The sequence below is a fragment of the Terrapene carolina genome, unplaced genomic scaffold (genome assembly GCF_002925995.2).
Source record: "Terrapene carolina triunguis isolate 2854851 unplaced genomic scaffold, T_m_triunguis-2.0 Scaffold132, whole genome shotgun sequence".
Taxonomy (NCBI): domain Eukaryota; kingdom Metazoa; phylum Chordata; order Testudines; family Emydidae; genus Terrapene; species Terrapene triunguis.
In genome coordinates this window covers 23925138-23949686 of record NW_020664483.1, presented here as the reverse complement: position 1 = coordinate 23949686, position 24549 = coordinate 23925138, and the positions used below count along the sequence as shown (strand labels likewise).

Genomic DNA, 24549 nt, shown 5'->3' with positions numbered 1-24549 from the left:
AAATAACCAATCATTCATTTTCTGATATAGCTGTAAAACTAATCTGAAAAGTTTTCAAAATAAATCACTTAAAAAATGTATAGTGTGAACCTTCTAAAAATGAAACCTATATCTATCTCTGAGTTGTGAAGAATATGTATTAAGGTCATTACAACCAACAAGAATGTACTTTTATGTAGAAATCCATGATTAAATCAAGCCTTCCTGACTACTGATTTAAATCAAATCCACCCTGCCAAATATAACAAAAATCTTAATTCTAATCTGTGTGATTGTTCAGCAAAATATTTTTCCTATTGAACAAATCATAAAATCATAGATTAGTGTTGGAAGAGACCTCAGGAGGTCATCTAGTCCGCCCCCATGCTCAAAGCAGGACCAACACCAACTAAATCATCCAAGCCAGGGCTTTGTCAAGCCTGACCTTAAAAACTTCTAAGGATGGAGATTCCACCATCTCCCTAGGTAACCCATTCCAGTACTTCACCACCCTCCTAGTGAAATAGTGTTTCCTAATATCCAACCTAGACTGCCCCCACTTGCAACTTGAGACCATTGCTCCTTGTTTTGTCATCTGCCACCATTGAGAACAACCAAGCTTCATCCTCTTTGGAACCCCCCTTCAGGTAGCTGAAGGCTGCTATCAAATCCCCCCTCACTCTTCTCTTCTGGAGACTAAACAATCCCAGTTCCCTCAGCCTCTCCTCATAAGTCATGTGCCTCAGCCCCGTTGATATATGGCACATCTATTGAAAACTAATGACACATAGATATGAAGAAACCTGTGATTTTCTTTTCCCTTGGCAATTAAGTTTCGTGTCTGAGTTTTGGACAGAAACTGCACTGGCTGCATTGGTCAATCATCTCCCCCTGCCGATAGATGAGGGTTAAACATCCATTCTAATTTTACATAGTCTGCCTTTGTAATTCTTTATCATGTGCAACTGTTGACAAACTTGTAGCTTTTAGAATGGCTCACCTTTATCTTTCAACCCCAAAGGTGCCCTTACATGGGGTTCTACATCATCATCCCGCCTATTATGTTAGTAAGAGGGGACATGGGCGTAGTGTCTTTGTTATGATGACAATACCCATTTCTACAGCAGCCGCTCACATCCATGACACTATGGTTTGGAAGAGGGGCTAACTTCACTAAAACTCAATGACAGAAACAGTGGTATCTATAGCTAGGTTCATAGATTTTAAAGCTGGCAGGGACCATTATAGTAATCTAATCTGATATCCTGCCTAACACAGACCATAAGTACTTATATGGCCCATAACACTGTAGTATCTACGCAGTCTGGATGAAAGCATGTGAACATTACACTGGCACCATTGATGACTGAGTGCAGTTGTCTTTTGTAACACAGGTCCTCAATCTGGGAGTTTATTATATCACAGGCTGGTTCTAGATGCCCAGATAACAGCTGTAGCCAAGAGTACTTTTTCATCTTGAGCCTATCATCAGACCACAAACTGATTTTCTGAATGCCAGTCTTGTTATTCTTATCACATCTGTGTCACCCTGAAACTAGGCCACCACAAGGCACACTCCCCCCGAGCCTATCAGTGATTGCAGAAACAGGAAGGGAAACGAAGGCTAGTACTGAATGTGGCAGCCCACTTGTGAGGTGGTGCTTCTTGCCCTCAGCACGTCAGACCTGTGCTCCGCCAGCCACGTTGGCTGCCGCTTAGTTCCCACCTAGCATTCAAGCTGACGGCTTTCAGCCAGAGCTCGAGACGGCTAGGGAGCCGGCTGAGAAGTGGGGTCTCCTCGAGCGACATCGGCTCCGCTCAGCCAGCGGCGCTGCTCAGAGTCAGGCTCTTTCGGTTGAACAGGGAGCAATCCCCGAGCAGGGCGTGTTCCTCAAGGGGCCCTCAGCCTTGGCCTACCCCAGGCCCCGCAGGGGGGCACCTTAGTGCCACCGGCCCCGCCTTGCCCAGACACTCGAAGAGGTGCCAGGCAGCAGGCACAGGAGATTGGTGGGGTGGGGGACAGCAGCCGGGGAGCTGGGGGGGGGGAATCAGGCGGGGCGCGCACACCGAGGCCTTTCTCAACACCCTAGTGCCGCAGTCACTGAGAACGAGCGGCGCCGGGGCTGTCTGGGAGGGACGGGTGCGAGAGGGGAACTGGTCAGCCCCAGGGGGCCGTACCCCCAGAGGGGCCCAGCCCTACGGCCGGCTCCGCGCCCCCCAAACACCGCGCGCCCCAGGTAAACTCGGCCTGTCAGCGCCGCTTTACCTGCCACAAACCGCAAACGAGCCTGAAACGCAGCGGAGCGCGCTAGGACACGTGACCCATTGAGAGGCGGGGCAGAGGACGCAACCGGGAAGAGGGCGTTGACAGCGGAGCGGGCGGGGTTCTGGGACTCGTGCAGGGCGGGGCCCAGGCTGCAGGCCGTCGGGTTCGCGCCCGGAGCACTGGAAGTGGGGGCTGGAGGGAGGCGGGGCTGGTATGTGTAACAAAGGGGACTAGCGTGGCTGAGCTGTCAGTGGAAATACCGCGGCAGGCCGGGCACCCCGCAGGCAGGGCCGGCTCCAGGGTTTTGGCCCCCCGAAGCAGCCAAAACAAAAAAAAAACAAAAACAAAAACGCGGCGATCGCGATGGCAATTCGGCCGGAGGTCCTTCACTTCCAGGCGGAGTGAGGGACCGTCCGCCGAATTGCCGCCGAATACCTGGACGTGCGGCCCCTCTCAGGAGCGGCCGCCCCAAGCACCTGCTTGACAAGCTGGTGCCTGGAGCCGGCCCTGCACGCAGGGCCTGAGCTAACCGCTCTGGTGCTAGCACTGGTTGTTTTATTGAGAGTCTCCTGGGGTTTGGTATTGTTCTTAGTTCCTGGAGCCCAGCGACTGGTGAGACTCTCCGCTGGGCTTTTACAATCAGTAAATATCTGGACTCCTGCTCGCAGAGAGACCCTAAGAGAAGCGATAAAACCGGAAGTCAAATACAAAGAACCCTGCACTTATTTTTAAATCTCAGTATTTTTAAGGAAATCTCATGTCAGGGATCTGACTCATTAATTTTAACACTTAGGGCTGGCAGCTCTGCAAGTATCAGCAGTGATGTATACATAGGCATGCACAGCACATTTCATTAGGATGTGCACCCAGGGAATTTTATTTATTTATTTTTTTAAAGGCGAACATCATAAAGGTTGGGGTGTGGGAGGGAGTGCGGAGTGTGGGAGGGAGTGCGGTGTGCAGGAAGGGGCTCGGGGCAAGGGATTGGGGCAGAGGAGGGGTGCGGAGTGTATGAGGGGGCTCAGGGCAGGGAGTTGGGGTGCAGGGGGCAGCAGGGGGCTCAGGGCAGGGAGTTAGGGTGCAGCAGGAGGCTCAGGGAAGGGGGTTGGGGTGCAAGAGGGATGTGGAGTGCAGGAGGGGGCTCAGGGCAGGGAGTTGGGGTGCAGGAGGGGTGCAGGGTGTAGCAGGGGGCTCAGGAAAGGGGGTTGGGGTGCAGGAGGGATACTGGGTGCAGGCAGGGGGCTTAGGGCAGGGGGTTGGGGTACAGGAGGAGTGCAAGGTTCAACAGGGGGCTCAGGGCAGGGAGTTGGAGTGCAGGGTGCAGCAGGGGGCTCAGGGCAGGGGGTTGGGGTGCAGGAAGGGCGTGAGGTGCAGGCAGGGGGCTCAGGGCAGGGAGTTGGGGGGCGGGGTGCAGGAGGGGTTTGGGCTCCGGCCCGGCGCTGTTTACCTGCAGCAGTGCGCTCCCTGCCTGCCCTGGCCCCATGCCATGCTGCTTACCACGTCCCTGTGCAGCCCTTGGGGGAGAAGAGGGCCACAGGGCTCTGTGCACTGCCATTGCTGCACCTCCAAGTACCTCCCCTGAAGCTCCCATTGGCCACTGTTCCCCCTTCCCGGCCAATGGGAGCTGCGGGGGGCGGTGCCTGTAGCAACACACAGAGCCCTCTGCCCCCCCCCCCCCCCCCCCGCAAGGGCCCCAGGGACGTGGTGCCGTGCCAGCCGCTTCTGAGAGTGGCACGGGGCCTGCCGTACCATGGGGGGCAAATCCTGCGAGCCAAATCCAAAGCCCTGAGGGGCGGGGGCCGGCCCGCGGGCATTAGGATGTGCCTGGGCACATCCGGCACACCCTGTGCGCACGCCTATGGATGTATAACCATTCTGATCCCTGGGGAATACACAAAGTACCAAATCTTGCTTCCAATGAAGATCCCCCCCTGCCACAGAAGCTTTTGGTGTCCATGTGATCACCAAGGCCGACCGGGGGAGTGGGGGGAAAGCCGGTACAAATTACCGGGGCCCGGCGGTCCGGAAGGGGGCCGGGGCCCTGCTTCCCCTCCCTCTCGTCAGCCCTGTTTAGCCAGTCCGCCCTTGCTGGGGGGCCCGAAAATTTTTTTTCACCGGGGCCCGAACCTGCTCTCGGCGGCCCTGGTGATCACTATCCATGTAGCAGCATTTCTTGGTAAATACACTTGGGAATTTGTTGGTCTTCCATTCTAATAATATGTCCATACTGCCAAAATTGAGCCAATACTGATGGATCAGTTGTCTCAAAGGGAAGATCATTTCAATACGCTCCTCAGTTATCTGCCACATAAGTGCAGTCTCTTCCATTTGAAGAGGGATAGGAAATTTCAACACAGCCACCTTCCTTTTTTCAAGAAGAGATCCAAATCAGTCCTAAACTACATATGATATACTTGTAGAGAGCTTTTTGCTTAAAATGCATAAGTATCAGGATATTTGTCAAAAGTACAAGTTGCTTAATTTCTCAGCAGCCTTAACTTCATGTCTGTAATTTAAGTACTTAAATGTTGGTCTCTCTTGCATACCAGGAAATAGTTTATTCTATTTTTGGTTTTAGTATATTTTTAAGCCAAAATACTTAAGCCATAAACCAAAGCCTTAAAATGGTTGGACAGATTTTTTAAAATCAAATGCTTTCTAAATTTGGCACACACATGACATCAGTATAATAGATTAGAAGAAATTGTAGGAGGAAGCTACCACCTTTTAATAGCCTTTGAAAAATCCTTAATCTTGCTTTCCATTAATACTGACTAAAAACCCACAGATAATCCCAAATGACATAATGTAATGCATCCTTTAGCCTTGGGGTGTTCTTGGGAGAATAACTCAGTGACCTGCAGCAGGTTATTGCAATTTGCAATTGTAGGTGTGATGTGGAAAGTAAAATAGCTGTACTACATATTTTGCTGTCCCTAATACCTTTGTGCTCTAAGCAACTGCCTGTTTTGATTACATGGTACAGCCATCCTTCATTGCATTATGTAATGACTAGAAACACATTCACATGTTAGCAGTCACCATCTGCTGATGAATTTCCTAGGTGCCTTTTGAACATTTATAATGCATAATACCCTTTTTGGCACATGTGTCTATGAAGACTCTCAAAGGGAATTTAAAATAAGTCAGATCATAATTCTCTACACTCAGGTAGATCCTCAGATGGCTTAAATTGTCATAGCGCCATTGAAGTCAATGGTTTAATTGAAGTAGTGTTTAATTTATGCCAGGGCTTACCCTGGCACCTCTAGGCTTGCTGCATCAGTTATGAATGTAAAATAATTGCTTGAGCCCCCGCACCTCTTTTATTACAAATTAAGCACTGAATTGAAGTCAATAGAGCTATGACAATTTATGCCATCTGAGAGTCTGCCCCTCTTAGTCCAGTTGAAAATAGTTTGTAATACTGGAACTGCTGTGCATCAAGTATTTAACTTCTTTGTGCCCCAGTTTCTCCTAGGGATGTAAATAGGGTTTAAAAATAGTAACCATGTAACCTATTAAAATTCTATTGGTTAAACAGTTAACCATTAAGGCAGTGAACTAGGGCTGCGGGGGGTGCTGCAGCACCCTCACGTGTTACACGGGACTCCATTGCCACCTGTTCCCAGCATCCCGGCTGCCACCCACGCCGGGATTGCCACTTCCGCCCATGCCCAACATCCCAGCTGCTGCCAGCACCGGGATCCCTGCTGCTGGCCCAGCACCCGGGGTCCTGGCTGCTAGCCTCGCACCCAGGACTCTGCTGCCTGCCCTGCACCTGGGCCGGCAGTGGATCCCTGGGTGCAGGCCAGCAGCCAGGACCCCGGGCTGGCAGCCAGGAGCCAGGGCGCAGGACTGGTAGCCGGGACCCTTGGCGCGGTCCGGCAGCTGGGACCCTGGGTGGGGGCGGCAGCAGAGTTTAATCATTAACCAAAACTAATAAGACTGATGCTTATCGGTTAACCAGTTAAACTTTTACATCCCTAGTTTCTCCATCTGTAAAATGGGGAAATAATAATACTTACCTATCTCACATAATTGTTGTGACACTTAAGCACTTGTGGACAAAACCTTATAAAAAGGCACTCTATAAATGCAAAGTATTACAAGAAGATACATGAAAGTGACACTCAAGTTGTGTTCCTATAATAGAAAGGGACATGTACAATTACAATGTATGTTACAACTGCAGGATACCAAATCAGATCACTTGACTGCCATGTTAGATGCACAGGATGTGGAGATGGTGTCTGTGATATAATTAATTCAGTGAATTTTGGATTGACCAGAATAATGTTCTTTTTGAAGGACTTTTAAAATTAAAATATCAGTCACTAGAGTTTCCTACAAATCTGCTTTTTGACTAAACTTCCTTTTGATGATTTCTGGAAACTGTTCCATGTACTGTCATAATGTTCTTCTAATTAGCATTGGATCATATTTTGTCCATGTCTTGTAACCACAGATACATAGTGTTTCAAATTAAGGCTTTATTATAGTTTCCCTATTCTAGAACAAAGTGAGAAAAGCTGGTGAATTATTTCAGATGTTGTAAGTCTGTATAATGGATTGACATTTATAAACACTTTCCCTTGAATTACATGCTAGTTAATTCTTTGTTTTGCTCTTTCATCAAAAGTTTTAATTATTATTGGTTGCATCTTTAGTAATACATTTATATATTTCTTATTATTATTAGGCAGGTACACAGTCTAATTGCATGCTATTTTACTTGTTCTAATTATTCTTTGCTTTGAATTTCTCTTAATTCTTCATTAGCTAGTGACCACATTTTTAGTGTGTCGAAGCCCACTTGCATGAATAGAACTGTGTGTACAATTGTGTGCCCACATTAGCATGTGAAATTACAGTAGCTGCACCTATAAATGTTGGACATATAAATGTCTAACTATCCATTTACAGTATATACACAGTTGTGGTAATTGGTCATATAATTAGGTTTCTTTTTAAAAATCTGATTTTGTTAATTGTATACAAATTCATATTCAATCAAGAATATATGTAAAATAATATTTTTTAAATTAAGCTTTCATTGAGTTTTGTCTAATTCTATCTGGCATTGCTCACACATTCGTGATAGGAAACCTAGGGGAAGCTGCATACAACAAAAGTTGGCTGGCCTATTTCTGTATCCTCCACGAAGACTCAAGAGAGATTGCTCCAGAGTTTTCCCACAACTGTCACAGCAAAGAATTGTAAAAGGGTGTGGCCATAGGGAAAATGTGTGTAGTCTCATTTTTATGCTTTTACATACATGTCCTCTCTGACCAAACAATGGTGCTTAAGCATTAAGCTCCCTGCTATTTGAGAAAAAGAATGCATGAAGGGCTGTGCATTGAACTGATTTTAGGCAGAATACAGTGCACAATGACACTACCTTTGCTGCATTTGTGAGTCCATTTTGCAGGACATTGCACAACATCCCTGCTTTAGCTAGAAAGTAGTCTGTAATTACTAGCTGTGTGCTGCGATAGAAGGAGCGCAGCAGTCTTTATGCTTTTGGTAACAGCTATTTATATATTATGAATCTGCATAGTTCTTTCAAATGTGGTGTCTGCTCAAGAAAAGTAGTCTGTCTTTAAAAAAAATTAATACATGCCAAGGTACTGCATTACCCTATTTTTGCCTAAGTGTTGTAATCAGGAAACTGAGGCAAAATCTTTTTCTTAATAACACTATATATATTTTTTCTTAAACAAATTATTTCATTTCCAAAGAAGGCTCCACCTTCTAGTAGAGAGGGGGAAAAGTCTGTCTTACAGAGGAAGATCCCAAGGAGAGCTCCTTGGTTCTTTACCACCTAAATTAGGATAGGAGGGAGGTGGATGAGTAATGGAGGTGTGGGGCACAGGTAAGGGCCAGCTGCTCTTAGTGCTGGCATGGGCCATGGTATTTGAAAGTGGGCAGGAGGAGTGCTACAAGTCTCAAACAAGGAAGCTTTGATGTCTCCAAGTGAAGTAGGGAACTGCTTTACAGGTAGCAGGAATAGGCTTCCAACATCTCCCTCCTGCCCCCCAATCTTGCTCTCTCTGAGTGGGTGGCACAATCCCATCCTTATTAGCTTCCCCACCTACAGCAGTGCCTAGTGACCCACCCATCCTCATGTGTATCTTGTAAATGATGTCCTGGCTTCTCTGATGTGGCCTAAACATTTAAACCAACCCAGATCTCCTACATTCTTCTGGTCAAATCTGCTAATTACATCTGTGCATCCAGTTTTACTAACAAAACTGTTTGCATTACCGAGCACATCCTGAACAGGTAAAACTGTTTTTCTTTTCATGCTTGTCTCTGTGTTTAAATAAGAAAAGACAGTTCATGCTGATGTTAACCACTTCTGGGATTTGCCTCTTTTATTCTATTAGTTTAAAGATGTTTGGAGCATCAGTTAGCATAATATCCTACAAGCCATTTTAAAGCCTTTCCAATTTATTGTTAAAGGGACATCATGATGCAAGCCACATATCTAGAGGTTCACAAAGGGGCTTCTTTGCTGGAACTTCTCAGTACTCAACACTTTTAAATAGCAGGCCACTTATTTAGACATCTATATATGGTTTTAGGAGCCTAATATTAGGCACTTAAATTTTAAAATCTTGACCTAAATAGTTAAGTGAAAAAAGTTTCCATTGGTGCTGTTATTACTGTTATCCTCATCTTCTGCCTTTTCTCTAGTCCTTTCTATGTGTGCTGCACCCATCTGTTATACTTTGGCTCTATGTAGATTATAAACTCCTTGAACAGGGGTTTGTCTTTTACTATATGTTTTTACAGAAACCAGCATAATAGTGGTCCAATCCTCATTACGGCCTCTGAGTGCTACCGTAAGACATAATCATCACAATTGCCAATCTAGTGTTTGAATTGTATTAACATATATAATCTCAAATTGATTTTTGTGAAAAAAAATAAATACCAAAACTGAGTTTCATTAAGTATTTGTTTAAAGTTTAGTTACAGAGCAAAATTCTGAAGTAATGTGTCAGATTATATAACTACAACCTAATTAAGACATCCCCCCACACCTATATGAATGCACATACAGACATGTTTAATGGTTAGTGGGATTAGTGTTATGTCTCTTTTTAATTCTTCTTAAAGGAAGATTTATTATGTGGAATAAAATGTTTTGTCCATTAATGGCAACAACTCTTACCTTACAGTTAAAATGTGACATATTTCATACAGTATGTTAACACATTTATTCAAATCAATTTTTTTTTTTTCAAAACAGCTACTCCCAAATCAGAATGAACCCAGGGTTACTATTGACTTAATGTCTGAAGTGTCCATTTTTATTAGAATTAATGCAAATTTATTCCATTTGCAGCTAGCTTCCTGCTCGTAAATTGTTCACAAGCCTTTTATATAAGCAAATACAGCCTACATACTGATAAAGAACATATCACAGAATTCCAAAATAGCTTGTAAATACTTAATCCAGACTGACAAATCATTCTGAAATGGTAAGACACAAAGGGAAATATGTCACACAGATTTGGTTCTAACCTGCTTATAAGAAAAGCCCTGCACAAGTTACTTATCATAAAAGATATAAAAATTGAGACTTTTTAACATGTAAAATCAGTTCTCTCAAGTGGCCTAGTGGTAATAACCCTGCATCACACCCCAAGGGAGACAAAGGCTAAATTCCCAGAAATGAAGGAGCTGCAGCATGGTATTTAGGCTCAGTGTGTCAAAAACATAGAGATCCTTGATTATATTAAAAAAAGGATGTCAGTATTCCTTCTTCTTTTAATTCGGGTAAAAGCCAGGCAAAGGAATGCAAAGCAATTTGTGGGTGGGGTGGGTGCTGCAAATATTATTTACAAAATATTTTGATTTTAAAAAACAGTGTGGTCTTGCAGCACCCACCCCACCCACAAATTGCTTTGCATTCCTTTGCCTGGCTTCTCTCCTGTAAACCCGCCTGTCTTTGCAGTTGTGATTTGTGTGATGCCGGCTGCTGCGGAACCCCCGGCTCGTGTGTCCTCTGCAGAGGGCACCTCCCAGCACCGGCTAGTCAGCTGACAAGTCTGAGACTGAGCTGTCAGCCATGGCCGTCCAGCAGCAACAGCCACTGTCGTCTTGTGGGCTTTGGGAGGCACTGGAGGAGCATCTGCGAGCCTTGAACATCCCAGTGGTCAGCATGGAGCACCCCGAAGTGAGTGTCAGTAGTAGCTATGCAGCCACCTACGATGCTGGGTCAGTGCAGCAGGGAGGGAGGTGCCACGTGTATGTTAGGGAGCAGGAAGGGTGTACCTTTTTGAATTCCTGTTGGCAATTCCTACATTTGATAGAATTAAAAAAATTGTGGATGGCAGGAGGGCAGTAGATGTAATATATTTGGACACATATTGTGCCACTGTTTTTTAAGCGGCATTCTGTCCCCTGGAGAATTTTGTTTAAAAAGATGGACAATGGATTTTAATAAATCTTTCAATATTATGTCTCAAAATCTTACTAGAAAAATTAATTTGTGATGGCATGGTGTGGCAGATCCCTTCATAGCTTTTGGTACCCTTAGCCTTGATAATAGTGCCTCTCCTGGTACTGGATAAGAGTGTATCACATTTGCTATTGCCTGTGCTGATCCCCCATTCCTCTTTGGGACCAATGGTGCCCGCATGTTGGGCTTCAGACAACTCTGACTCTTTGCCCCATTGGGGCTGGTTCCCCTGTTATCACCAGAGAACCCCAGGGACTCCTGAATATCCAGTTCAGAGTAATCTCCCTTTCATCGTCACCCAATAGGCCCTTGAGATCTTTCTCGGATCACCATCGGTACCGAGATCACCGTCTGTCCTGCAGTCGGGATGGGGACTCTTGGCCAGGGCATGCTGGCCACCAGTGTCTTTTACCCTGGTGCCCAGTGGCCTCCTTGAGACACTCTTCAGTCCCCGGGGTCACACTCTTTGACCTGCTCCAGGAGGAAAGTCCTGATGGTGGCTCCTGCTCCCAAACCACCCCATCTGGTAGTGACTGCTGCGTCTGGTCCCTCTCGACTGCTGGGGTTATTCTGAGCAGATCCTGTGGTGCAAGAACAGGACTATTGTTGGCACAGCCAACCAAACCACCTCTTGGTCCTCTCTGGATGACTCTACTGTGCTGGAATCTTCTTCTCCATGCCTGAGGACTTTAAAGAGTATCAGGACTTCCTAAGATGTATGGCCACTACCTTGAGCATCCAGGCAGAATTCCTGCAGGAGAATACACACAAACTGCTAGATATTCTCCAATCATCAGCTCTGGGGAGAAGAACCCTCCCAATAAATGAGCCTCTCTTGGAGCCTGCAAAGGACCTCTGGAATACTCCAGCTTCATTGTCTCTTATGGTAAAGCATTTAGAATAGGGGCACTTCGTTCAGGGTTTTGAGGGTTTCTGCACCCACTTGTCCCCTAACTCTCGGCTGGTAACCGCAGCAAATGCAGCAAGGCAGGTATATGTCCACTCCTAAGGACAAAGCGTCCAAGAGGTTGGACTTTATGCGGGAAAAGATTTATATTTCTTCCCTGCAGATGCACATCGTGAACCAGAAAGCGTTTCTTTCCAAATATGACTTTGTTAATTGGGTGGCCACGTCACGCTGTCTGGAGTGGTTCATGATTGAGAGTGCCAACCTCAGGGCAGACTGTCAAAAAGCAGGACAGAAACCCCAAACCGATTGTATGATCTATAATCATACTTCACCAACCCAGTAACAAGTGTGGACTCTTAAAGCACTATAACAGTCTCACCATGGTGTCAGACAGTCCCCTTGGGCATTTGAGTCTATCTTGCCATTCAGGCAAGCTGGACTTAGTGATAGATGGTCCCTTACACCAAAACGCACAACAGTATTCAGGTTACTCCCAGTCCTGAAGGACCAGTCACTTATTTCAGGGGAGTTGTATTCGGATTTCAAACCAAAGACAACACTTATAGCCAATCCTGTAATAAACTAACTAAAGGTTTATTAACTAGGAAAAATAAAAGGTTGTTGGCGTCACTAGGCATAGCTACCAGGTAACTCGAGGGGGTGGAAGGCCATAAGTGCCGATGAAACCCCCCTGCTCTGGCTCTAAGTGAGCCACAGTAACTCCATCTTGTGAACATTAACCAGCCTCCATGCTAACAGCCTAAATGCTGAAGCAGAATATGTAACGGTCAGCTTTTTTTAGCAGACAGCTGCAGTTTTGCTCACACTAGCAGAAGCAGTAGTGATAAGAAGGGAGAAAGGAGGAGGGAGAAGACTACGTCTTAGCTTGCAAGGCCAAAAGATAAACATGTGGACGAGAACTTTTCTAACACGCCACAATGTACTGCCTGCTGTAACTGCTGTCGGGAAGGGAGGGGTAAGGGGGGAACAGAACAAAGGCTTGCACACAAACAGCTTGGAATATAAAATAGGAAACTTGCTTGTATTTGCTGCGCTTGATTTGAGACATGCTGGTCTCCTAGTGCCTATTCAGAGCTCTTGAATAAATTTGGTTTGCTTCTCCACCCTGGTGTGTCTATTGGTGCTATGCACACCGGGCAACGAACCCTGTTGCCCCCTCGGGGCCCTCTGGGCCGGCAACAGTTTTGGCGCCCAACGTGGGGCTCGAGGCTGAAATTTAGCCTTGCCCGGATCTCTCCTGGCGGCCGACGGATTACGGCGACGACCGATGCCCAGCGCGCACCGGTGACTTCATCGGGGGCCTCAGCGGAGACGTGGTGTGATTGACCCCGGAGGGCACAACGGTGCAACGCACAGATAGTGGAGAAGCAGTTGTGGGTGACGGTGAGGAACCGGACTCTTGGATAAGGTAGGAACAGTCCAGTGGGGACTTTTTGCCTGCTAGAGTATGGGGCAGGGACAGAGTACAGCCAGTGGGGCACAGTGTACGCCCTTAGAATGCATTCTAGCAAATTGGGACGTGTTTGGGTCAGATTCGATGCTTAGAAGTAAATTGAAAAGGTTCTGTACAGTTGACTGGCCTCAATATCAGCTAGAGTGCCAGGAAAGGTGGCCACCAGAAGGATCACTTAATTACAACACAGTCCTCCAGTTACTTTTGTTTTGTCAGCGAACAGGTAAATGGAATGAACATCTCTATGCGTATACATTTATGATGTTAAGAAATAGGCCTGATATTTTGTACAAGTGCCATTTGACTCCGACAAGCTCGGTAGTAACTGCTGTTAAACCCCAGAACCCTCCCACAGTTGTAATGGCAGAATCGGTATCCCCTTCAGCTCCAGCACCCCCACAGGCTCCAGAGAGTACCCCCTCGGTGGGATTATATCCGTTGATTACTGAGAATGTGGTAGCCCGTCCAGGAACACAGGATCGTGCAGCCCAGATTGTGCCAGTGTATTCTCATGTTCCTTTTAACCCAGTGCACCTAGCTGCCTTTAAGGCAGAAGCAGGGGAATTCTCCACAAATCCAAGCAAGTTTATTTCAATCTTTGAAGGCTGTCTAGCAAGCCATAAGCCTGACTGGGATGATTGCAATATGCTTATGAGAACCTTGTTGTCTGAGGTGGAGCGGAATCAGGTTATAGCTAAGGCCAAGGAGGAGGCACAGAGAAGGCATAATGAGGATAGAGAAGGCAAGCCCCTGCCTGAGGTCGCTGTCCCTACAGCGGACCCCCGGTGGAATCCGAATGAGGAGGGGGATTTGAGGATGCTTAACTCCTATAAGGAACTGCTTATGTATGGCCTCCGGCACTCAGCTGTCCAACATAACAATTGGGCAAAGCCTTATGAGCTAATCCAGGAATCAAAAGAGAATCTGGTGGCTTTCCTACAGCGCATTCGGGACAACATCCGGCAGAGTACTTGCGCAGACCCAGACGATCAGGCCACTGAGGCAATTATAAAGGGTATCTTTACCAGCCATGCGGCCCCTGATATTAAAAGGAAACTGCAGAAAAAGGAGGATTTAATGGGAATGTCTATGGCTCAGATTTTGGAGACTGCAAATAGGGCTTATACCCTTAGAGAGGGAGAGAAGGAAAAAAGGCAAGTGAAAATGATGGTAGCAGCGGTGCAGGCCGGCGGCAAAGGAAGATCACAGAAAGGTGAAAGGGGCCAGGGAATGAGAGGTCGTGGACGTGGGCACCCCAGTTCCCAGGAAAGGTGCCTGGGTCACAACCAGTGTGCCATATGCCGAAAGGAGGGACATTGGAAAAATGAGTGCCCTGAAAGGGAAGGTACCCCTATGATGGCAGCGGAGGATCAAGACTAGGGGTGTCAGGGGAGACGGACCATCCTGCCCCTGGAACCCCGAGTAAAAATGAGGGTGGGAAATTCAGAAATAGACTTTTTAGTTGACTCTGGAGCAGCACGGACCGCTGTAAATCAACCCCTTCAGCTGCCAGTAGCAGACTCCCTCACAGTGGTGGGTGCCACAGGGAAAGGAACTAAGTGCCCAGTGTATGCCCCAGCGGAATGTGCTTTGGGAAACAAAACTGTATCTCACAAGCTGGTTTACCTCCCTGATTGTCCAACACCCCTACTAGGACGGGACCTGCTTTGTCGCTTAGGTGCCACCCTGCATTTCACTCAAGATGATATAACTCTCACCTTACCCTCTGAGAATGCTTGGATAATGACCCTTGCAGTTGAACCCTCAGCCATGCAAGCCCCAGAGTGGAACCAGTGGGAGGACCAGGTGTATCCCCTTGTCTGGGCATCAGGGATCCCAGGGAAGGCAACCCATCAAACCCCTGTTCATATTCAGCTCCTCCCAGGAAAAAGCCCAGTGCGAATCAAACAGTATCCAATTAAGAGGAAAGCCAGAGAGGGACTGCAAGAGACTATAGATCGGTTCCTAGAGTACGGTGTACTACGAGAATGCCAGTCAGCTTGGAACACCCCCATTCTGCCCGTACAAAAGCCCAATGGTATGTATCGGCTGGTACAGGACCTCAGGGCAGTCAATGAGCGGGTTAAGACTCTGCACCCCCTGGTTCCAAATCCGTATACACTGTTGGCCTCTATAGGGGGGCAGTATACCCATTTCTCGGTCCTAGATTTAAAAGATGCTTTTTTCACGATTCCAGTTGACACCCAATCTCAGGAGATATTCTCCTTCGAGTGGGAGGACAACAGAAGGGTTAAAAAGCAGCTTTGCTGGACGGTATTGGCCCAGGGATTTAAAAATTCCCCCACTCTGTTCGGCCAGGCTCTGGCCAGAGACTTGGAGAAGTGGAATAATTCGAACAGAGTCCTCCTCCTGCAATATGTAGATGACTTGCTAATTGCTGCTGTGGGTCTGATCCCTTGTCTCAAAGCCACTGGGAGCCTCCTGAACTTTGTTGGACTCCGAGGTTACCGGGTAGCTCGGAGCAAGGCTCAAATTGCTCTCTCAGAAGTACAGTATCTGGGATTTCACATAAGGCAGGGGGAGAGGCAGCTTTCAAATGAAAGAAAGGAGGCTATCTGCCAAGTTCCTATCCCAAGCAACCATAAACGGCTCAGGACATTTTTGGGCATGGCAGACTTTTGCAGAATATGGATCCCAGAGTTTGGACTGTGGGCTAAACCTCTGTATGAATGTGTTAAGGGAGCGGATCATGACCCCTTTCACTGGTCCCCAGAAGCGGACAGGGCATTTAAAATCTTGAAAAGGAAGCTGATGGAAGCCCCAGCCCTGGGCCTGCCGGATCTCTCTAAGCCGTTCCAACTGTATGTGCATGAAAGAAAAGGGGTAGCCCTGGGAGTGCTTACTCAGTTATTAGGCACCTGGAAACGTCCCGTGGCATATTTCTCTAAACAACTGGATCAAGTTGCAAAGGGGTCGCCAGCATGCTTGAGGGTGGTCGCAGCCACTGCCCTAGTGCTTGGGGAAGCTGAAAAACTGACACTGGGAGGAACTGTGCAAGTGTATATTCCCCATATGGTCCAAACCCTGCTGGACACTAAGGGTGGTCTCTGGCTCACACAGGCTCGGGTTGCTCGGTACCAGGCAAAACTGTTAGAGAACCCTGAAGTTACCCTGCAAACCTGTCCCTCCCTTAATCCAGCTACCCTGCTACCAGAAACAGAAAAGCAGGAACATGACTGTCTGGAAATCATAGATGCCCAATACTCCAGCCGCCCAGATTTAAAAGATCAACCACTCCCAAATGCTGACTTGGAATGGTATACCGATGGCAGTAGTGCCGTTGTAGATGGGCAAAGGAGGGCGGGTTATGCTGTTGTGATCCTTCATGATACCGTGAGTTTACCTGCTGGGACATCTGCCCAACTTGCTGAACTAGTGGCCCTGACTCGTGCACTCGAGCTGGCAAAAGACGAACGGGTTAATATCTTTACTGATTCAAAGTATGCTTTTGGGGTATTGCATGCTCACGCTGGTCTGTGGAAGCAAAGAGGGATGCTAACAGCCCAAGGCTCCCCGGTTAAGCATGGGTCTCAAATTCTCCAGCTGTTAGAAGCAGTACAACTCCCCTCAGCAATAGCAGTGGTGCATTGCAGAGCCCATCAAAAGGAAGATCAAGATGTAACCAAGGGCAATGCCAGAGCAGACAGGGAAGCCAAGCGCGCTGCTACCCTGAAATCACCAACAGAGGAGAATGCCCAAATGCATGCCCTCATCCCATCAGTAGGTGAGCTTGCAGCTCCTCAGTACTCCCATGATGACAAAAACCTGGCTGACAGGCTCGGTCTCCAGGAAAAGGAGGGATGGCTTTATTCCACAGAGGGAAAAATCCTCCTGCCCAAGGGCCTGATCCGACCAGTGTTGCAGAAACTGCATCAAACCACCCACGCAGGCAGAGAGGCTCTTACCCAGCTTATGAATAAATATTTTCTAACCTCTAGACTTAAACCCCTAGCATCACAGGTAGAGGCTGAATGTTTAATCTGCCAAAAGAACAACCCTCGACCAGGAGTAGCAGTGTTGCCAGCCACTCTGGAACCTACCCCAGGCCCAGGATTGGTGTGGCAAATAGACTTTACTGAGTTTCCCCGGACCCAAGGGTACAGGTACCTCCTCGTCTTGGTGGATCGATTCAGCGGATGGCTCGAAGCCTTCCCATGTCGTAACAACACTGCCAAAACGGTGGCTCTTAAGTTTGTCAAGGAGATCATTCCTCGCTTCGGACTCCCCCAGTGGATGGAATCTGATAACGGAACACACTTCACATCTCAAGTTGTTCAAAAGATATCAAGTGCTTTGCAAATCCCCTGGAAGCTCCACACACCATGGCGACCACAAGCCAGTGGAGTAGTGGAACGCACAAATCAGACACTCAAGTGACACCTCTCAAAGGTCTGTCAGGAGGCCTTTCTTAGGTGGCCTGATGCTTTGCCCCTTGTATTACTCCGCATTCGTGCTCTCTCCAAGGGCAGGTTAGGGCTTAGTCCCTTCGAAATTATGTTTGGAAGGGCATGGCCTCTGAACGGTACACCGGTTCTGACAGGAGAGTGGGAAATGGGGTGTGGTTTCTTGTCTCAGTACATGTGCTCTCTGTCTGCTGTTCTTTCTTCTCTTCACAGATACACCAAAGATTCACAGCCTCTTCTGCTGCATGCCCCTGTCCACTCCTTACAGCCTGGTGACTCCGTTCTCGTTCGGACCTGGAAGGACGAGCCTCTCCAAGAGAAGTGGAAGGGACCCCACACCGTCCTGCTGGTCTCCCACACGGCAGCAAAGGTCGAAGGACACAAGAACTGGATTCATCACTCTCGACTGAAAGCAGTACCCACTCCTGAACAGTGGACTGTCCAGCCTGCAGAAAAGACTGCCAGCGACGATTTGGGACTTAAACTGTTATTCAAAAGACAGTAAGGATATCTGGGAATGCCTGGTGATCTCTTTGAACAGCCACAGCGCACTCCCCACGAAAACCCTGAGCATTGGTTCTATCTATTCACAGAAGGCCGACCTAACCTATGGTCCTGGTCCTTTTATTTTTTTGATTTGTTTGGTGTCAATAATTTTTATCTTCTGGGCATTTGGGTTGTTGTAATTACAACATGGGTTCAGGTTTAGGATCTCTCACAACATTCCTTTTTGTCACAGAAGCAATCCTTCTGTTACCTACTGTTTCACCCACATTGCATGCAGGATGGGGAGCCATCCCTGCAGATATGGCTACCAATACCTATGAGGCCCTGAAAATTGCCTTTGCCCGTGAGTTCAATCTCTCCCACTGTTGGATATGTGCCCAGACTCCCCACCATTCGGCTGGATTGCCCTGGAGAGTAGTTCCCCAAAATTGGTCAGACTTTTGTCAAAGGTGGATGGTTACCAGCAGCAGCACCTCTGACAATTTAAGTTTGCGATCCAACTGTACTGCGGAAGCTCCTTATGGCCTACACAATGGCTCTTGGAATTCCCACTATAGTAGCGCTCTTAAGCCCCAGCCCATTCGTTTACGCTCTCCACCCACTGGTCTCATATGTTTTCAGCAAGCCAGTACAAGTAATCATACCTGGTTTGCTGGCAGTAGTACATGTAGATTTTATATTGGTCCTGGTATACGTCTCACTATCCCTGTACTGAATGCCACCGGTTGGCAAACCGGCACTGCATTCTTTGCCCTTTCCCCATAAGCCACCCTACGGGACCTACAAGGTAACAATGGAAAGGTTAGTTATGGTGAAGCATTCTGGGTCTGTGGTAATAGTGCCTATAAATGGCTTCCTCATGGTTGGCATGGTAGCTGTTACAAAGGCTATCTCGCTCCTCCCCTCTGTGTTCTGACCCAGGCTCCCTCAGGTCGCCCTAGGTACTATTGGTCCTTGAGAGCTACCATTGAACCCATCGGGGAGGGAGACAGGTTTGGGATGATATTCCTCCCTACTTATGGGGTGGGACGGCTAGCCCAACTCTACAGGAGACTGTCTAAATTTCTCACCCAGTTTGCTCATGATACCCTGGCCATAGAAAAAGGCATAAGCTCTGAGCTGTACCAGCTTCGACTGCTGGCTCTGCAAAACCGCCAGGCCCTAGATTATGTGTTAGCCTCACGGGGCGGGGTCTGTGCCCTTATTGGAGAAGAATGTTGTACCTATGACCCAGAGTTTTCACAGGATATTAACAAGCACATCTTGTCAGCCGAACAGGCCTTGAACCAGTGGAAGGCCCAGGAAGGAGAACCCACTATTTTTGATTCCCTTTGGGGTTGGTTACCTGGTCTAGGGGGACAAGGGGGAGGCATTGTTCGCCTCTTGCTCACAGGTGTTGTGATATGTTTTGTTCTTTTTCTTTTGCTTGCTTGCTTGCTGTAAAGTGCTCATACATAAGATTTGTACCTCCCATTCCCCAGAAGTTCCTTTATACGCTCTCATTGATGATCCCAATTGCATGGAGCTTAATCGCATTTTGTCTTTAGAGTATGAGAAAACTCTGCCAAAGGTTTGTTGCGTATTCTCAAAGGAGGGAATTGTTGGCGTCACTAGGCATAGCTACCAGGTAACTCGAGGGGGTGGAAGGCCGTAAGTACCGATGAAACCCCCCTGCTCTGGGTCTAAGGCCTGGTCTACACTAGGAGGTTATGTCGAATTTAGCAGCGTTAAATCGAATTAACTCTGCACCCGTCCACACAACAAAGCTATTTAGTTCGACATAGAGGTCTCTTAAATTCGACTTCTGTACTCCTCCCCAACGAGGGGAGTAGCGCTAAATTTGACATGGCCATGTCGAATTAGGCTAGGTGTGGATGGAAATCGACAGTAATAGCTCCGGGAGCTATCCCACAGTGCACCACTCTGTTGACGCTCTGGACAGCAGTCCGAGCTCGGATGCTCTCACCAGCCACACAGGAAAAGCCCCGGGAAAATTTGAATTCCTTTTCCTGTCTGGGCAGTTTGAATCTCATTTCCTGTTTGGACATCGTGGCGAGCTGAGCAGCACTGGCAACGATGCAGAGCTCTCCAGCAGAGATGGCCATGCAATCTCAGAATAGAAAGAGGGCCCCAGCATGGACTGATCGGGAAGTCTTGGATCTGATCACTGTGTGGGGCAATGAGTCCGTGCTTTCGGAGCTGCGATCGAAAAGACGGAATGCAAAGATCTACGAGAAGATCTCAAAAGCCATGACAGAGAGAGGATACAGCCGGGATGCAACGCAGTGCCGCGTGAAAATCAAGGAGCTGAGACAAGGCTACCAGAAGATCAAAGAGGCAAATGGATGCTCCAGATTCCAGCCCCAGACATGCCGTTTCTACGAGGCACTGCATTCCATCCTAGGTGCGGCTGCCACCACTATCCCACAAGTGACCGTGGACTCTGAGGATGGGATATTGTCGATGACCGGTTCCTCGGAGATGTTAGCGGACGGGGAAGATGAGGAAGGAGATGAGGACGAGGCAGTCGACAGCGCTTACAACGCTGATTTCCCCGACAGCCAGGAACTCTTCATCACCCTCACAGAGATCCCCTACCAACCGTCCCCAGGCATTAACCCGGACCCAGAATCAGGGGAAGGATCAGTCGGTAAGTGTTTTAAACATGTAAACATTTATTTTGAACAGAACATTAATATTAACAGTGTGTTTTTCATGATTTGTTTGCCCTAGGCGCTTAACGTTTCAGTCCTTGGCAGTGCAACTACTGCAAAAAAATCTAACAATGTCCGGTTTATCATGATTGGTTTGCCCTAGGCGCTCTACTGTTTAGTCCTTGCCAGTGCAGCTACAGTAAAATTCGGTCTATATGTCCGGGGATAGAGCTGAAATCCTCATGGGACATCTCCATGAAGCTCTCCTGGAGGTAATTGGAAAGCCTTTGCATGAGGTTCCTTGGGAGAGCGGCCTTCTTGTGTCCTCCGTAGTAGGAAACGTTTCTGCGCCAGACTATCAGCAAGTACTCCGGGATCATTGCCTTGCAGAGCATGGCAGCATACGGCCCTGGTCTTTGCAGGCTTTCACGAAGCATCCGTTCTTTCTCGGTCTCTGAAATCCTCATCAGAGTGATGTCGCTCATGGTGACCTGCTTTGAATTAGGTAGGGGAATGTTAGTATTGGGACTGCTTGCCTGTTCCTTTACAGAACTGTAACCGGCGGTTTACAGCCACGCGGTGGAGGCGGGAGAGGGGCAGCATACAGGGATCTTTCCCTGGGACAGCCGCGAGGGGGTGGGACAGGGGCAGAGTTCATGCTTGCCGGATTGCTGGCAGCAGGAACTGGCCAACGCTAGGAGCATTGCTTTGAACGTGAAAGGAGGCCAGTGCTATTATTAAAGTTTTAAGCAGCCACAAGTCTACGGCTTACCATGTCAGACTGCTACCCAAATTCCGCTGTCCTGCCCCGCTTGTCAGATCTGCACTGCAAGACCCCAGGCACTGAATGCGAAGGCCGAAAATTCGACCTTGTCATGAGTGCGCATGTGATAGGTGCTGTGCATGGTTTTGTTCACAGAGAAAGACTATGTTCTTTGTTCACAACAAAATTTATCTTTCCGAGGAATTCACTCCCTTTTTCCCATCCCACAGCTGCGACTGTCTCCCGACCTACCCTGGCATCACACTCCCAGAGGCTAGCGCAGATTAGGCGTAGAAAGAAAAGGACACGGGACGACATGTTCTCGGAACTTATGGGCTGCTCCCGAGCTGAGGCAGCCCAGCAGACCCAGTGGAGGGAGAACATGTCCCAAATCCATCGATCACACATTGAACGGGAGGAGAGGTGGCGGCAGGAAGACCAGCAGGCACGCTCCGGCGCCTTGTGGATGTTCTGCAGGACCGGAGGCAGGAGGACAGAGCCCCGCTGCAGTCTATCTCTAACCACCCTCCCCCGCCACAAAGTCCCATACCCCCCTCACCCAAAGTCCCAAGAAGGAGGGGCGGCAGAGTCCGTGAAAACTCTCACTCCACCCCTGCAGACCGCTCAAGTACCAGAAGGCTATCATTCCCCAAAATTTGATAAGTCCTTTCCTTCCCGCCTCACCCAAGCCCCCGTCCCAGTTTCATCCCCTAAGTGTGTAGTTGCTAATAAAAAATACGTTTCTGTTAATTACTGTTTCCATCATGTTCTTTTAGAGGAGAGTCTGTTTGAAGGGAGGGAAGGGGGTTGGTAATTGGACAGGACAGTCACCTTTACCAGGATACAGACGTGGGGGCAGGTTCAGCAGCAGGTCACACACACATTGCAGTCACTAGGCACCCTGGTCAGTCTGGGAGGTGGTTTTCATGTTCTGTGTGTGGGGGGGCTATGTGACTTTGTGGCGGGGGAGGGCGGTTAGAGATCTTATGCAGCGGTCCTTAACCTGGATCACAGAGCCACGCAGCAGGGGATCTGTAACCATCCTCCCCCGCCACAAAGTCACATAGCCCCCACACACAGAGTCCCGAACAGGAGGGGTGGCAGGCTCCGTTGAAACAACCAGTCCACCAGTGCAGACCACTCTAGGAGCAGGAGCCTGTCATTCCTCGAGTTTAGAAGCATCCTTTGAATCACTACACTACACCTGCTCCCCACCACAGTCTGCGTCCCAGTTTCAACACTTTACCACGAAAACAGTAATAAAGAAAAATGTGTTCATTAACAAATTTCCAGTGATTTTATTTTTAAACGTGTGTGGAAGGGGGTGAACGGGGTATGTGACTGGAGAGGATAGTGAACATTCACTGGGTAAGGAAATGTGGGCAGGTTCAGCTTCTCTGTAAACAAACTTAATAGTCACAGGTTACCCTGCTCACTGTGGAACCTAGCTTTCAAAGCCTCCCGGATGCACAGCGCGTCCCGCTGGGCTCTTCTAATCGCACAGCTGTCTGGCTGGGCGTAATCAGCAGCCAGGCTATTTGCCTCAACCTCCCACCCCGCCATAAAGGTCTCCCCCTTGCTCTCACAGAGATTGTGGAGCACACAGCAAGCTGCAATAACAATGGGGATATTGGTTTCGCTGAGATCAGAGCGAGTCAGTAAGCTTCTCCATCTCCCCTTGAGACGTCCAAAAGCACACTCCACCACCATTCTGCACTTGCTCAGACGGTAGTTGAAGAGTTCTTTTTCAGTGTCCAGGGCGCCTGTATAGGGCTTCATGAGCCAGGGCATTAGCGGGTAGGCTGGGTCCCCGAGGATGACTATAGGCATCTCCACATCCCCAACAGTTATTTTGTGGTCCGGGAAGTAAATACCTTCCTGCAGCCGTCTAAACAGACCAGAGTTCCTGAAAACACGAGCGTCATGAACCTTGCCCGGCCATCCGACGTTGATGTTTGTAAAACGTCCCCTATGGTCCACCAGTGCTTGCAGCACCATTGAAAAGTAGCCCTTTCGGTTAATGTACTGGCTGGCCTGGTGGTCCGGTCCCAGGATAGGGATGTGAGTTCCATCTATAGCCCCACCGCAGTTTGGGAATCCCATCGCGGCGAAGCCATCTATGATGACCTCCACGTTTCCCAGGGTCACTACCTTTGACAGCAGTACCTCAACGATTGCGTTGGCTACTTGCATCACAGCAACCCCCACGGTAGATTTGCCCACGCCAAAGTGGTTCGCGACTGACGGGTAGCTGTCTGGCGTTGCAAGCTTCCAGAGGGCTATGGCCACTCGCTTCTGGACACTCAGGGCTGCTCGCATCCGGGTGTCCTTGCGCTTCAGGAAGTTCCAGGAAAGTTCCCTTCCGCATGCGAAAGTTCCGCAGCCACTGTGATTCATCCCAGACCTGCAGCACTATGCGGTCCCACCAGTCCGTGCTTGTTTCCCGGGCCCAGAATCGCTGTTCCACAGCATCAACATGACCCATTGCCACCATGATGTCCACGGCGCGGGGTCCCGTGCTTTGTGACAGTTCTGTGCCACTCTCAGACTTCATGTCCTCACCGCACTGCCGTAGCCTCCTCGCCTGATTTCTCAGCATCTGCCTCTGGAAAAGGTGGATGATAAGGTGCGAGGTGTTGACAATGGCCATAACTGCAGCAATGGTCGCAGCGGGCTCCATGCTCGCAGTGCTGTGGCGTCTGCCTTGTCACTCACTAGAAAAGTGCGCGAACTGATTGCCCGCCGGCGCTTTCAGGGAGGGAGGGCGGGAGTGACGGTTGGATGACGACAGTTACCCAAAACCACCCTCGACACATTTTTCCCCCCAGAAGGCATTGGGGGCTCGACCCAGAATTCCAGTGGGCAGCAGGGACTGCGAGAACAGTGGGATAGCTGCCCACAGTGCACCGCTTCCAATGTCGACGCTTTCCCCGTTAGTGTGGACTCACAAAGTCGAATTACTGTCCTCAGTGTGGATACACACGTTCGACTTTGTAATATCGATTCCACATATTCGATTTAAGTAAAACAAACTACTCTCGTAGTGTAGACATACCCTAAGTGAGCCACAGTAACTCCATCTTGTGAACTTTAACCAGC

At 48.4% G+C, this 24549-nt stretch overlaps 1 protein-coding gene across 1 annotated transcript in view; it reads right to left on the bottom strand.

Moving 5' to 3' along the window:
• The window catches only part of MTIF2 (mitochondrial translational initiation factor 2), a 40025-nt gene extending 37764 nt beyond the window's left edge, over positions 1-2261 (bottom strand). Inside the window, exon 1 of the mRNA XM_024215570.1 lies at positions 2246-2261. The gene's annotated coding sequence lies outside the window, so the exon portion shown is untranslated. The remainder of the gene's footprint in view (positions 1-2245) is intronic.
• Between the last annotated feature and the right edge of the window lie 22288 nt (positions 2262-24549).